The sequence below is a fragment of the Bombus affinis genome, chromosome 6 (genome assembly GCF_024516045.1).
Source record: "Bombus affinis isolate iyBomAffi1 chromosome 6, iyBomAffi1.2, whole genome shotgun sequence".
NCBI classification, from domain to species: domain Eukaryota; kingdom Metazoa; phylum Arthropoda; class Insecta; order Hymenoptera; family Apidae; genus Bombus; species Bombus affinis.
The window spans coordinates 16308612-16324200 of NC_066349.1; the positions used below are offsets into that span (position 1 = coordinate 16308612).

Below are 15589 nucleotides of genomic sequence, written 5' to 3' on the forward strand. Positions count from 1 at the left end.
ATACTAGGTCGTTCGTAACAATATTTGCGATAAAGACAATAGAACGTTACGGAAAATACAGTTTGCATATTATTAGCAAATTGTTATATTCCGAATGTTTTCCGCGGAAATATCAATTTTCGATATCGCGTCTGTTGTCACAGATAACCGAATAATCTATAATTTAATAGAATCGAAACGGTCTCGATAATTATCAGCATATGATTTTATTTCTGGTTTCAACCAAAGGTAAAACTTGAACACGAGGAAACTAATGTAAAATCGAAACGGTCTATGATTAAACGAAAAATCGGAACAAATGCGCGAATCAACGGTATCTCGGTTAAACGAATGAAAAATCGGTATATGCGTATATAGAAGTGTTTGTTGAAAAAAATAAAATGTGAAAAACGATTCGACGGGAAAGCATGCAGGGTATCGAAAAGCAACGCGCGAAGCAACAATTTGAAACAGACGAATGCTTTGAATAAATTGTCAGCTTTCAAGAGTTTCGAGTATCGTTCGGCCACTTTGAAATTGATGCTATTAAACAAATATCGCGTGATCGTTGTTTTATTCGAACGAACGCTAAGCAAACGTCATATGATCGTTGACTTATCCAAATGAATGCCAAGCAAATGTCGTATCATCGTTGATCGAACCAACCAAGTCGTCAACGCAGAGTTTAATAAAAGTATAGCTTCCATAAGTCACAACGTTCAGCTTTTACGTCCCATATATTCTCGTTATGGGTTTTCACCGCAAAATATCCCAAGTCTCGGAGCGTGTCGTTTCACGGTAGACGTATTTCACCGCTTTTAACGTTACGCGATTTATTACCGGTCTAATTTCCATTGATTAAACGTCGTCGAAGTAATCGTTAATTTCCCTTTTGATTATCGGCTAAACGGTATTCTAATTAACCAACAGTTTCTCTCTCATTGCCCGGCAAGCTGACAGGGTTGCAGTTGACAACTCTGGCCAACAACCGCACCGACGCCGTGTTATCTTTTCAAGCCCGAATGGCTGTTTAACGTTTGTTGTTTTCAATTAGATTGTCTGCGTGTCGCGTGCCTCCCTGGCCAATGCAACTCCACGCCTATAATTAATGAGTCTGAACGGGGTTAACTGGCCGCGTTAAATTTCACAGCCACGCGCTTGCTACAATTTCGAACGTCGATCCTCGCCCTGTAATCGCGCGACTCCGCTCTTTAAAGCTACGCTTTTCATCAACGAACGATTTCGTCCGATCAACTTTCTGTCTTGTGCTTTGTGACGAGAATTAATGGCCAGATTCGATGGATCGCGTTATACAGATTATATCGTTATCCGGTCTTTAACGCGTTAAACTACTCGTCGTTTGAAACCCAAATACTTTTTGCGATCGCTCTACATATTCATATTCTACGAAGAACAAATTCTTTCTTAAAACGCTCCTTTTAAGACGATGGAAATAAAATTAATTTTAAAATAATTTCACGCGTAAATTTCGCGGTATATATTCCGTAATATTCTTTTCGCACACATTTTTCAACGTCTCCAGTTTCCATTAGCGAACAAATAGAAACGAAGATAGAGGAAATGCATTTTTTTGCCGCGATATTCGCGCTGCTCTTTCTCTTCGCTTTTCGTCTACACGCAACAAGAGGCACGCGCTATTCTTTTCGCATGGCCTAAGGCGTATCATTTTTCGCGTTTGTATCGTAGCATCGCGTTGGCCAGAAATTTCCCTCTACGTACGATGAAATCACGCGTCAGCAATAGCAACTTCAACAACCGAACGCTGGTACTTGGCGGTCGTACGTGTCAAAGATATGCCGGATGAATTCAGAATGCATAGATCCGCACCGTGGCAGATGCACGGGCTAGGAAAATAAATTGTTTACGTCTTTGATTTCCCCCACGTAATAAAAGATGCACCGAAACTCCCCGACGCGCGGTCTGCCGCAGCGAAGTTTTGCAAGCGGTATCGCTTCGTTGAACTTCGTGAAAATTTTAACGCGACCTCGAATTATTGAGCCTCGGTTCGTGTTCCTACAGCAAGAAAACCGCTACTTCACATTTGCGAAACACCTACACGTATGATTTCATTGTTCGATCAAACGAATAAAGCGCGAAGTTGCATCTTTAAGTAGCCAACGATATTTTTACGAACGTTCTGCGTTCTACGATTCTCTTCTTTCGAGACTATCTACAGAAACGTAAGTAGGATTTTCTTTTTATTTGTTTCGTTGTAAATCGGCAAAATTAATTTCTTTCGGCGTCAAAATTTCGACGCGTTTCTTATTAAGGATTTTGTTACGCCCCGAGGTTTACCATAGGCCGGGTTCCTAACCGTCTTCCTTGGTACTACAGCCTCGCAGATAGATCGCCTTACATGACCGGCGAAATATATCCAAAGTAGCGATGAGCGTGTGACGTAAAATAAGAAGAAGAAGTCTAAGATGAAAACAAAAATAGAAAATAAAAAAAATAAAAAGAGAAATTATTTTTTAACACTTGGTTTACACTAATTACAATTTGCTTCTGAACTCCAGCCCTGACTTTCCAAGACCGAAGCTCTTACAATTTGACTTTCGATCGGATCTTTTTCCTTTCCCTTTGTCATCCCTCTATATCTCCACTATCCACGCGTTTGTTAGGAGTTTACGACCGTTGCCCGCACGCCTTCTTCTCGAACATTCGGCAGAAGGACCATTGGGATATCGATGGCTCATTAGGTACTTTAACGATATACATTGTCGCCGAGTGCCGCCACATCTTTATCTCCGTCATCGGTCTATCGGATTTGAAGTGTGCCGGTCGTGACAAGCGCATAGCTGTCGTCAAGCAGCGAGTTCTAGAAACATCGATTCGCCTTCAGTCCGCTGTTTTACACAAAGAAGGTAGCATACGTGATCATAGGCGCAAACAGTTGCGAGATGCGAGCGCGGTGGGGGTCTTCTCCCAGAGAAGACAAAGGAAAAATTCGAAGGGCAGTCAGTATCATTTGAGGATTCAAACGGAATGTGTCGAGAGGTTCAGACGAATAAAATCCAGGTCGCTCAGTCTAACGAATAAGTCACGACCGGCACCCTTCGAATCCGATGGACCGATGATGGAGATAAAGATGTGGCGGCCTTGGCGACAATGCATATCGCCGAAGTACCCAATCAGTCATCGATATCCCAACGGTCCTTCCATCGAATGTTCTAGAAGAAGGGGTGCGTGGCAACGGTCGTATACGCCTACAACGTAGCGGGGATATCGAGGGGTAACAAAGAAAAAAGGAACAGATCCCACCGAAAGTCAAATTGCGAGAGCTTCGGTCTTGGAAAGTCACGGCTGGAGCTCAGAACGAAATCGCAGTCAGTGTAAATTCAGAGTTCAAGAAATAAACTCTCTTTTGTATTTTTCTACATTTTATTTTTTCTCCTCGTCTGAGCTACCTCTTTTTTATTTTACGTGACAAATACATCGAGAAATATCATAAAATTGGGTCGAATTACTATAACAAACTAATTGTATCATCGTTAAATCACTTGTGACGTGTTCATTATAATTTTAAATATTGTTAAATATACAAGTTTATATTAATCCTGTTAATTCAGTGTTAAAATCATTTAAACTATCTCCGTTATCCTAATCGAAACAGGGGAACGACTAATTCGCGGCATCGATTATCAGAATCGTAGCGAGAATTCACGCCTTTCGCTGACGCGTCTCTCCGCCAACGGTCGTAACAGATTTCTTCGCCAAAATATTATCACTTTTGACGAAATCGGTACTTTTTCACCAAAATAAAAACGTGGTTATCAGACTCCGGATATCTACGTAGATTCACGTTTTTATGAACGCAAGTAGAAGAATAGGACCTAGACAGGGTTTTAGCATTCGTTTAGTTTACCAAATACTGTAACAGGTACTATGGGTATTTTGGATATTTTATGTACATCTTTGAGTATCGAGTATACATTTTTCCACCCTTGAATTTCTCATAAATGTGCAAAAATTCATCGTTCAGCGAACGTACTCGATTATTTTCCTCACGCCACGTAAATTTGAATTATCATGGAAGATCGTCGATAGTTCTACAGTTAAGTGTGTCACGTTAATTTAAAATCTCTCGTTTTAGCAAACACGTAAGTATGTAATTCCCTACTTAACCTATATAGCAGGGAAATAACATAAATCTAAGGCATATTAGTCATCGGTGAATGTTATTTCGAGACTGATAAGAACAATAAATCTTCATCTTGCTCCTTCGTACGCTTTCATCATAAGGCATTGCTACACTTACGTACAGTAATAACTCAGAATTAAACGTACGGCGATGAACACGAGACACTGTTCTACGTAAATTTCAAGTAACACGAGTTTCAGTAGTACGTGACACATATTTGTATCACGAGATGCGAAATGCAAAATACACGAGTCACGTGTAAGAAGATGGCCATCACCTTCGTTAGATACGCAATAGTAGACGAAATTAATAAATTTGAGAGATAAATGACACGAAAGGGCACCATAATCTTGCAAAATGAAATTATATTTGACGAGAGTAACGAACCAATATAATGTCTATATATCCCAGTTACTGTTGGGTTACTGTTGCCGATACGATATTTCAAAATATTTAATAGAAAATTTAACACGCTTATAAAATAATTTGACAATCTTTTTCTGCGTTACTGTAAATGCGGAATAGAATTCGTAATTACGTATTAGACGAATCCTCCTCTAAAACACGATTTTCAAAAGCACTGTTCGCACATTGATCGTGATATTGGGTTGGCCACTTATTGACAAAATCCGCAATCGCTTAGTTGCCAACCCAATACGTTGTTTATGAGAAACCAATCACTTTTCGGTACAATTTGGTTACGATAGAAACTCGCGGGAAACGAAAAACGCTCAGGAAGAACACGCTAACCTTTTTCCAGTCCTATCGTTATTTCTAAATGCCATTGACGTATTCCAGTGTTAACGTAGCACGTGAAGTTAATCTTACGCCGGCACGGCGGACAGAAATAGTTTATTGGCAGACCGACTTCCTACGGATGATGAAACATTGGCTCGGGTTATCGCGCGAATATAAAGAAAAAGGCTGAAAAAAGTGAAGTGCCTTCCGCGATATATTTCCTCGCTTCTCGAACGGAATACGTTAAGGTTTAACGCAATTTCATGGTGGGAAGAACGTTTCGTTCACCTTCCTATAACTCGAAGGTGTATTGCTTTACACACGTGGCCCGTGGCATTTTTTGGCACCTCCGGGAATCTATAGAACGGAGGAAATAAGAAACGTGTGTTGCCAAGGATGGTGCAAATTGTCTTCGTAAGAATATACAGTTTGTTTCTTTGTCGACAGGAATACATAGCGAAATCTTTGACCGAATGCGTTCTTAATTGAAAATGAGAAATTTTAGTTTTGCGTGGATGCAGGTTAACGACGATGTCGTTGAAAAATTTTACAGACTCTTCGGTGCAAACGATCGTACATTATTGGCCATAGAGTGTTTTTAATGAAATGTTAACGTAACATATTTCGCGTGAGATTACAACGAAACAGTTGAGGAGTTTCTACACACGTGTTCACATGCGTTTTATGTTTAAATTTGGGTAATATAATTGGATATTTATTACGCAGAATTGCAACACTCGTAACAAAATTATTTCAGCATTCCCAGTTTTCCCTCAATTATGTTTTAATGAATATTGGCAATATTTTTGTAAAATACATTGTATTCGTAATAGTAGTTGAATAAATGAAAATAACGAAAATAAATCGAGTAAAGGTATCTCCGTGAAATTTCACCTCTTTTTTTTTTTTTTTTTTTTGATTGAGCCATGCACATGCATAAATGCAGCATTTGAAAAGAGATATATCGACTGTATTTTTTCGATTTCAATTTAGCATACTGGAGCAAAGAATGGAAGAATTGTACTTCCGTTTCCATTATGCAATTTGGCGAGTATAGAACGTCGTTGGGAAAAATATGATAAAGAGAAATAAGGTGAAACACGATGTATGGTAGCATTTATTTTACGGATTTGAAATACATCCGCAGCTTGGTATTAATTTAGTACATATATCTAGTCCCCAATAGCATATTCGGACAATTAATAGCGCCATTATCGCAACATATATTTGCTATGGTATTTAACTGTTAGGGTATCGACGTTGAAGTGGAACGCTGGTCGTCGATAAACAGTATCAAAAGCGTTCATTATACCAAACCACGTAACAGATCGATTGATGGCTGTGTACGAGCCAACGATAGATTAGAAGATGATCAAGGTAACGCCAATCAAAGCCTACTCGATATATCATTTGGAAGTAAGCAACCCATCACAACCAATTCCAATTGATTGCATTCGACTGCTTTGATCGCTTGCAAAGCGGTTTTCTTTATTTTATTCACGCGTATCATTGTTCTGTCGATGGCTTTTGGCAAAATTAACAAGAACCGTGAAATCTGAATAAACCGAATCAAAGACGTTAAGAAATACAGGAAAGTTGACATTTTGCATAAAACGCAGAATATTGCAACGTAAATAATATTTCGGTTGATCGATAACGGAACAACGTGTTGGTAATTATCGCGAAAGTGTACGAATAATATGAATTTGAAGTGAATTCGGCTGGAAAATGAATATTACCATTGTGTCTGATCATTGCTCGACTTGTACTACTTGTTGGTTCGCAACAATATGCTATAGCGATTGAGATACGCGTTTCCGAATATTCAACATAATATTGTAATACCTAGGTCCTATATCGTGTTTCGTCAATTTGAAAACGTTTACTAAGACAGGATTTCATTTTATTTTCATTTTATTCAACTGTCTGTTCCGATCGAAACTCGTCTAAAACTTTACCTGGGATTTATTTCAAAATACTGAAATTATATTCTACTAATTTCAACGTTGAAGAGTAGACAACGCTGCAGCATATAATATTAAAACAAGAGCAGTGCTCTGTTAACAAGAATGATACAAATTATGCTACGAAGAAAAAAGCTTGCTTCCTGCACTGTATTTTAAGTACGCCTTAAAATAAAGAAGTTGGATTAAAACGACTACTATTAAATGGAGAAAATAAATTTAAAGCGGGTTGTAAACTCGAAAACACCTGGTATTTATATCATAAAACGGAATAATATTAAGTTGTCCGAAAAGCTTTCGTTTTATAAGGAAATAATAGACGCACAACGTTCTTTTGTTTTATATTTCTATATTTCGTCGAATTACGTACGATCCATTTTGTTCTGTCGAGATAAACACCGCGACATTTCGCAGACTCGGTTTCACGTTTGCATAAAGGTGCACCGTGGTAAAAAACACGTTTGCGGAAGAAAGACCCTTTTTGGACAACCTAATAGCAAGCCCGATATTTTGCATTAAAACAGTTCTACGATCTAGTTTCTGTACTTTGCGTGTTTAAACAAATGTTACATAAACAGTGTCGCGATTAATGGAAATTGAAAATGAAATTGATAAAAGTTTGAAACTTTAGTGGTCGGTGGGGTGGAAAGCTTTGGTATCCGAATAAAAATGAGAAAAGACTTAAAACGTGCATTTTGTAATTTGCTGATGAAACAGGATTTGGCATGTTATACGTGTTATATATGTTATACGAATACATTTGTACCGAAAGTGATTTCCAGAATGCGATATCGAGCGTCCAGATAATTTTCACGAACTAATGTGTAAAGTACGAGGAAATACTAAACATTTTTAAGTATTTAAAATTTCAGCGGAACCATCGTTAAAATATACTTTTATATTCGTACTATTTTACTGATATTTTGTACCGATTTCCCGTAAAATTCCTCTATAGAAGCAATTTTCCTATACCTTGCGCTCTTTACCTGTTCCAGTAATTTAACTTTTTTAAGTTCGTCAACAGCATTTTCTGTCCATCCTTTACGTACTTTAAAACTTCGATACCTAAAAACTCATATAATTCTCCGGAAACTGGACGATTCGTTCGAAAACACCAACGTAATTAGTCACAATATTATTTATTAACGAACTCTAAATTAATCGAGTCTCGTGAACACCTTGTATACAATCTCCGTATATTTTTAATCGTTTTAATATTTTAACAAAAATATCGATAGGTTAAAGTCGTTTAAAATAAGCAATTTGCAACATGTTTACTTCCTTTCTGTACTACTCCGCCATTTCTCGCTCATTTTCAAACAAGCAAATGAGATTTCGAGGCCAACAAACAGTTCGTTTAAAATGAAAAACATTCTCGCGAGTTTGTTAAAGTGAATAAAAAAAAGCTAAGGCAAATGTTTATGTAACTCTATGCTGCGTTATATGAGCTTCATTTTAACATCCCGTGGAAAGCCCCGAATATAAAGAAGTATAAAATACCGTAAAGCTTCTTTAACGATAACCTTCCACAATCCTCGTTTCCGATCTTCCTTACACGGGACCATTTTCAAGTTTTTCATTAATCGACGTCCCGATGGACGATGGTTCTCTCAAAATCGGTATTTTGATAATCAAAAGTCTACCTTGTCCGATATTTTATCATTCGTGGTTTCAAATTAACGTTGATTCCTTCTTAAATTACCTAAATTCTAAATCATTCGAGAGCGAAATTTATTATGCAGAGACTTCATACTTCACTCGAAAAAGAGACGGAGAACACAATTATGAAATACCTGGCATAACTTTAAGAATGTAGGGGATAGCAAATGAGAAATTACAAGGACCTCTGACCGAGGATTAATAGCACAAAATATCCCAGTAATCTTAAACGATTTAATGCTGATCCGTTGGCTCGTAATATCGATTACTTCGATGCTTCTCACCGGTGACCTAAATCGGGCAGGGGGGCCCGACGTTTAATTATTCGATCAATAAAGTAACGTGTCCGATGATCGAAATTCGTATCGGTATCGGTATCTCGGTCGATACGATCATGGATTCCACGTGATTCTACGTGGAGGGAAATCGTCAGGTTGGATTGCGCCGTTCACGTTGACACGTTTGTCAAGCTCGACTCTATTCCTGCCGATGTACAGGTTCGATGGAAATTGAACGGACGGCTTACGAGCTCCGTTCGCTGTACCGAGTCGTTTACATGCTAGACTGGAGTAAGATGGATCACCGATCGTGTAAACCATTATTCGACATGGCGCGTGGAATCGATTATCGAAATAACGCGTCCGTTCACTGTCTACCGCCACGTGTGTGCTTCAGCTGATCGAACCTATCGAACCTCTGCAGCGTATTGCAGACGTTTCCAGACGTAATTCTTCGCTTGGTCCGAGAAAACTCGGTTTCAGAAATTCCTCTGGCACTTTGATCCTGCCACCTCGGCCATAAAACTCATAAAGTCTTATTGAAATCAGCGTCGCGTTCCAGATGAAACGCGAGGCTCGCGTGTCAAAGGATCGACCGGTTCACCGCGCCATCATTTTTCAGAACGGCTCGTGACATTCAAATTTCTCGACTTCCTTCGAAAGGATGCGGCGAAAAAGGAAGAAAGATATAGTTGAAACTCGGATGATCGACGCAAAGGAACCTGACTTCCTTCGTTCCTATCGTTTCGATTTGCCGATCGTTCGAGCCGCGTACTTGAGAATTTCACGCGTGCAATGAGATTATCGATCGCATTTATGATCGATCGAAGAAATTGACATAAAGTTTCGACGTAAAGCGTGTGAACTATAATTTTAGGGGTAATAAACTTGGAGATAATGGCTCGAATCGATCGATCACTTGCGGGAGCACTCGAGACCTGTGAAATTTAGATATCTCGATCCTTCGAATTTCTATGCCTGAATTATTACATTTACATAGTAGTTTTTTTTTTTATAATCCACTTTCTAATTAGATGTTTATGATAATTTTACCTGACTGATTTATATGGAAAGTTTAATTACTCGGTAAGAAATTCCATTTTCTAGGAAATTTGTTTGAAAAATTCAGGATGCCATTTCAGTAACAATGTTAACTGCCCTGTGCTCTCTCTATTTGTATATGTACATGTATATGCATGTACATGTATACGTATATGTAGTATTTTATCGTCTTCATATGCTAAACGCGGAAAGCTGCAAGTCAGCGGCTGTTAGCAGAAATATAGCTCAATCTTACCACCTTTTTATTTTTGTAATTAATAGTCCTGTGAAACGTTCTTTAACATAATTTAACTTTATAATTCCTGAACGTTTAAAAAATTCTTCGTCCTCTATTATAACATATTTTGCAATTTTAACGATGCGAAAGTTGGTGGAATATTTTCAAAAACTACATACACTATTAGCGGCTTATTATAAAAACTCTATTAATATTACATGCGGACTTTGATCGCGGAATCGCTGTAAGTTTAATCACGCACGGGAAAATTACGCGGATTCTGTAAGTTTTCCATTGTACCGTTCCAAATAGAATATCAAAGAATTTTTGAACAAAAGATACACGGGACAAAAGGGCATATTTCTATCCAATATTTCATTCAATTTTATTGTATTCTTATATTTTTTCATAGTAACGATTTATATATATATATGTATCAAAAGGAATTAGACGCGTCTCTCGTTTGTTGATCACAATTAGAGCGTGGAATTTATGCAATAGAATTTGCGCGAGTTCACATTTTTTTTACGAATATAATTAAAAAAAAAAAAAAATGAAATCCAGACAAAAGTTTGTCTTCCACACCGAATATCGTAACAAGTACACTACGCGTTGCATATTTCGCATATTTTGTCGTATTACGCGCATTCTGTGCGTTTTTCAACCTTTAAACGCACATAAACGCATAAAAATTCGTAGTCTGACGATATTATTTGAATATACCATGTAAAAGAATATTCTTCGATTCTTCGATAAATTAGACCATGGAATAACGCGTCGATCGTTCGCGGACGAAATATCTCACGTGCAAATTGCCACGAAAGGATACGAGAGGAGCCAAGGAGAAGCGACTCTCGACGCAGAAGCTATTCTCAGGTCGTTGGTAACCTGGAATGGACAAGCATGGAAGCGGAACGGCGCGAGCTTGCAGCCTTTGTTAAAGGAACAATTAGCATTCTGCATACTGGGAATCTGGCAAAGGCGCGACATCCTGTCAGGAACGTTAAGAAAATGCCGAATGGTTGGCGGTTCGTTGCAACGTGGTGGCGATTTACATTTGCCCGGGGACAGAAAGCGGGGTCATCGCAGACCCATCTCCGATCTTCTCTATTTCCGGTTCCGTGTTTATGCGACAAATTGCTTCTGAAGGGTGAATTGAATTCTGTTTGTGGATGTTCTCGAACGTCGCGAAAACCTTTATAAACGGAAGAGAGCGCCGGCATTTTATCCGGCGGAGGAGGAAATTGCTGGCCTTGTTTTTCTGAAACTTTGTCGAAGTCTATCGAACTCTAATTCTATGGTAATCCCGAGCGAACGTACGACGTTTTAGACGAAGATTCAATTTCCACACCGTGCACGTATCGAACACGTAATGAAAAATGCCTTTTGTTCGTCGGGAAAAAAAAAGGAATTTTAATGAGATGGTTTTCAAATTGCGGCCATTCTATCGAACCTAAGTGCCCCTCTCTCGCTCTCTGTCTCTCTCTCTATTTCTAGATTTTTCGAGCCTCGACGAGCGGTAATTTTTAGGCCGCGAATTCGCGCGGATAATCAGGATATCCGAATTCGATATCAGCTATATGAAAATTTGTATGGATTATCGAACGACCCAGCCTAGTAGCTTGCAACAGACTTCTATGGTTTGTGCTCACAGACCATTCTTAACGACATGTTTGTCTTTCGTACCGATCACGTTCTTTTGCATATTTCCGGTAGGATATATTGGGTCGGCGACTAAGTGATCGCGGATTGTGTCATTTGGTGATATCGACAAAATCTGCAATCATTTAGTCGCCAATCCAATAAATAACAAAGTTCTATAAGAAAGCCGTGGAAAAGGTTTCATGCGTCTTACGAGTTGGAATAATTTTTTAACGGAATTTTCCGTTCACACCGTGAAAACCATAATGTTTTAGGCATGAAAGCTCGTGTTTAATACCGTAGTCTTTGCAATAGCGTAATTCATATTTCCAGGTTAATATGGAATAAATTATTCTTTGTACGAGTCCTTTAAAAGCGAATCTACGAGAGAATAAAGGTCCAATAAAATGTCGAAGATCTACTACCGAAAAATACGAGTAACCAGAAGAATTATAGCCCGTTGGTTTTTACGACAAAAAGAAAGCTTTGAGAGATGTATCAAATATATTAGCGTAATGTTCGTTCCTAGCTGAATATTTGTGCATATTGCGCATACCGAAAGTAAATGGCACATACACTGTAAGTAACGAGAAACATTAAACTTCACTTTCATATCAAACTGCACAAACTTATCCATCAACATCGTACGACAAATTTTCTTAACCTCGAATGAAATAAGATGAAATTATTAGAACGCGGAACACAGGAAAATAAAAGGATACAAGAAATTGATTAAACGTCTCCGAAGCTACGTAACTATTTTTCGTTCTTCCGTCATTTACAAAGTCACGCGTCATTTTTGCTCATCGTTGCTGCGTACGTTTTAAGATGTGAACTATTGGACTAAAATACTACGAACATTAACTTATATGCGGTTGACGTTAACGATAAGAGATTGTAAATGGAAATCGAGTGGCTACGAAAGGTGAAAGGTAATTCTTGCGAACTTAACGCCACGCTTCAAAAATCATCAATTATTCTCCGAACGACGTTTGCAATTTCATCCGCTGTACCGTCGCAGTTCTTCGCGCTAACAAGATCCGCGCTAACGTAACGACGCAAGTCGCAGGCGTATTCAATCCCACGGAACAAAAGCAAGGAGCAAGCAAAAACAAACAAAAAGGAAAATCGAAATCAAACAATCGTTGCAACTTTGCCAAGCAGTCGGTTGAAGCTGCGCCGGGACGACCCGATCAGGACAATCGAAACTTTCTTTATCGCGCGAAGGAGATTATTGCGAAGATCTAGCGAGCAAAGTTGCTGCGCCTCCTAATACGCGCGCGATCTTCGGACCACGTTTCCGCCGTCACTTTTATTCGAAATATCGCGACTGGCACGGAAGGATTAAATTCACGAGCGCCCAGCTGCGTTGTTATTGAATAGCGTCGTAGCTGGCCTCGCGTACCCTTTGACAAGGCTTGCTGAAGTGTTTGATGAGACGACCGGTCGTTAGACGAGTTTTCGAGGTTTCTATTTAAGTTGGCGCGTGCTCGTGAACCGCGTCAACGTTCGCCGCGCACCGCGTCTTTCCGCCGCTTTCTCAATCTCCAGCTCTCTGACACCACATACGTCATAATTATCACGAGTTAAGATGTCCCGAGCATTTCTTTTTTCTTCTCCCAGACACCGTTCAGGAAACTAATTAGCTACCGCATAACGAGCGTCGCGCGAACAAAAAGAAGTCACGTAATTAGTCACCGCTAGGGACTCGAGCCGCGTATCGATCTCCCCGCGAAAGATGCACGGTCGCCGCACGAATATCATCGTATACATGTTGAATGTAAACTGCGATTGTAACGAGAGGTACCGGAGTCTCCTTGTGGCAGCCAAACGAGACTCGAAGATCTAGACGGCTGAACTATTGTCTCTGGCCATCGAAGCGGGCCACATGCAAGAATTTCACATTTTTAGCTACGACACCGTGTCCTTGGCTGGTTAAATTATCGTCAGATATTTAGAAGATCGTGCGTGTGACAGCAATTAGTTTGTCGCTGCTGATTCTTCGCAGAATTCTTTAGACGCTGTCGATACGATGAGATTATATATTGTCGGAACGGATGACGGTGAAATCAATAAATTCTTCGATATTATTATGCACCCGATAACACGGAATTTCTATTTATCAATATGGTTTCACGAAGAAAAAAAGAAACTTGCATCGCGTGGAAAGGGTAAGTCGCGAAAAGAAAGTTCGCTGAAGCTTCAGTCTTTCGATTCTTCCGTCAGAGTTAAAACTTTCTAAACGAATACGACAGGGCATGGCTATCTTTAAAATCTCTCGACTTTCCCGCGCAAACAAGTTCTCCATACGAAAAGTTGGAAACTTTCCCAAAAGTTGGTCGAATGACATCCGTCGCGCTAATTTACAAAAGAGGCAGTCGATCGCGTCTCTGTGTAATTTTAATTCCGGCGATTTCTACGCGTAAACGTTTAGCTCGAACACATCCAGCAAATTACGGATAAGCCGCTGAAAAATACAAATCTCTCCGCCCAACTAGACACGAAATGTAACATTTTTCCCGTCACGAAGTGATTCTCGTGCAATCAAAATTATTTTAATTTAATCGTCCGACAAATTTCAAGCAATTCAACGAATAAAGTTTTACTTTTGTTGTTAAACTTACCGACTACGATGCACAGTTCGCGGTTTCAAAAGCTGTCACGGTATTACGAGGACGATATCTGCTGCGACAAAACACGACGACATAACTCACGACTCGTGCAGCTCGGTCGGCTGGCGACTGACTGCTCGCAGTTTGAAAGCTCGCAAGTCTTAGAAGCGACCTCTGCCACCACCACGTGCTTCCGATGGATCCGGCGACTACAACGCCGTAAGCGGTGATCCTACGAAGCCCTCATTGTCCTGGAAAATCTTCGTAAGCTGGAGCTTTCCAAGCCGCAACACCCGATCCAGCAACTTGATATCGTCCCGATGATCAACGCGCCAACGTTGGAAACTACAAATAAAAGTGGGCTTTGTCGTTGCGGCCATGGTAATCCGTTTCCAGATGCAACTTGCATTCATTGCGGCAACCTACAGGAATTTACGATAACGCCACGTGTAATTCTTTCTTCCCTCTTCTTGTTTCTATTCTTTGCTAGCTACGTTTCTGCTTTGTTAAAATCGATACTTTGTCCAAGCGTCGAACTTAGCTTTACGAAGAGACTATCTCAAAAATTTGTTGCTACCAGCGACGTTTTGAAAATTTTGGAGATGAGAAAGAGCTAAATATGCAGGCAATTTTGATAACGTAAGATTGGCATATTTTGATAACGTATCGAGCCTTAAATCTGCTTCCACGCTGAAAATAAGAAGCGCGATTTATCGTGTTTTCCCTTGGAGTCATTAACATTCGTTTAAAAGAATCGTTTCACTGCATTTCGCGTCGTAGAATTCTTACGCGAATGGGCGACCACAGCGAACCACTCGAATTTCTCCGTTTGGAAATGCTTTCGTAATGAAATATAGAATGGCTATGTGTTTTCAATTTTCACAAACCACAATTGTGTATGCTAGGCATAGCGACAAGCTTCTTCCCGATTTTTTGGTGAAATAAAAATAAATTCGTCGGAAGCAACTCATTTCTACGTCTATTAGATAGCTAACGCAGGAACGTGGTAAAATAGCGTGGAAAAATCAGTTCGCGTAAGCGAATGCTGTCGTTGCGATGAACATCGAACGGAAAAAAGGGATGCCGATAGCGAAAGCGTTAATTGAAATTAGATCCTTTGCTGGAAGCAACTCGTATCGCAAACAGTCAAAGCGAAAGCGTTCAAAGCGCGAATTACAAAAGTTAGAGGCTTGCAGCATAACGGGAAACGGGAAAACGATTCCGATCGTTGGTTTTATCTATCAGTCGAAATGAAATATCACCGGTCGTTTAATCGC

At 39.6% G+C, this 15589-nt stretch overlaps 1 protein-coding gene across 2 annotated transcripts in view; it reads right to left on the reverse strand.

Moving 5' to 3' along the window:
• The window catches only part of LOC126917750 (zwei Ig domain protein zig-8-like), a 99527-nt gene extending 85064 nt beyond the window's left edge, over window positions 1-14463 (reverse strand). The window contains exon 1 of one of the 2 annotated variants that reach the window (XM_050725002.1): window positions 14325-14463. The gene's annotated coding sequence lies outside the window, so the exon portion shown is untranslated. The remainder of the gene's footprint in view (window positions 1-14324) is intronic. The other variant, XM_050725001.1, reaches the window with a different exon arrangement.
• Between the last annotated feature and the right edge of the window lie 1126 nt (window positions 14464-15589).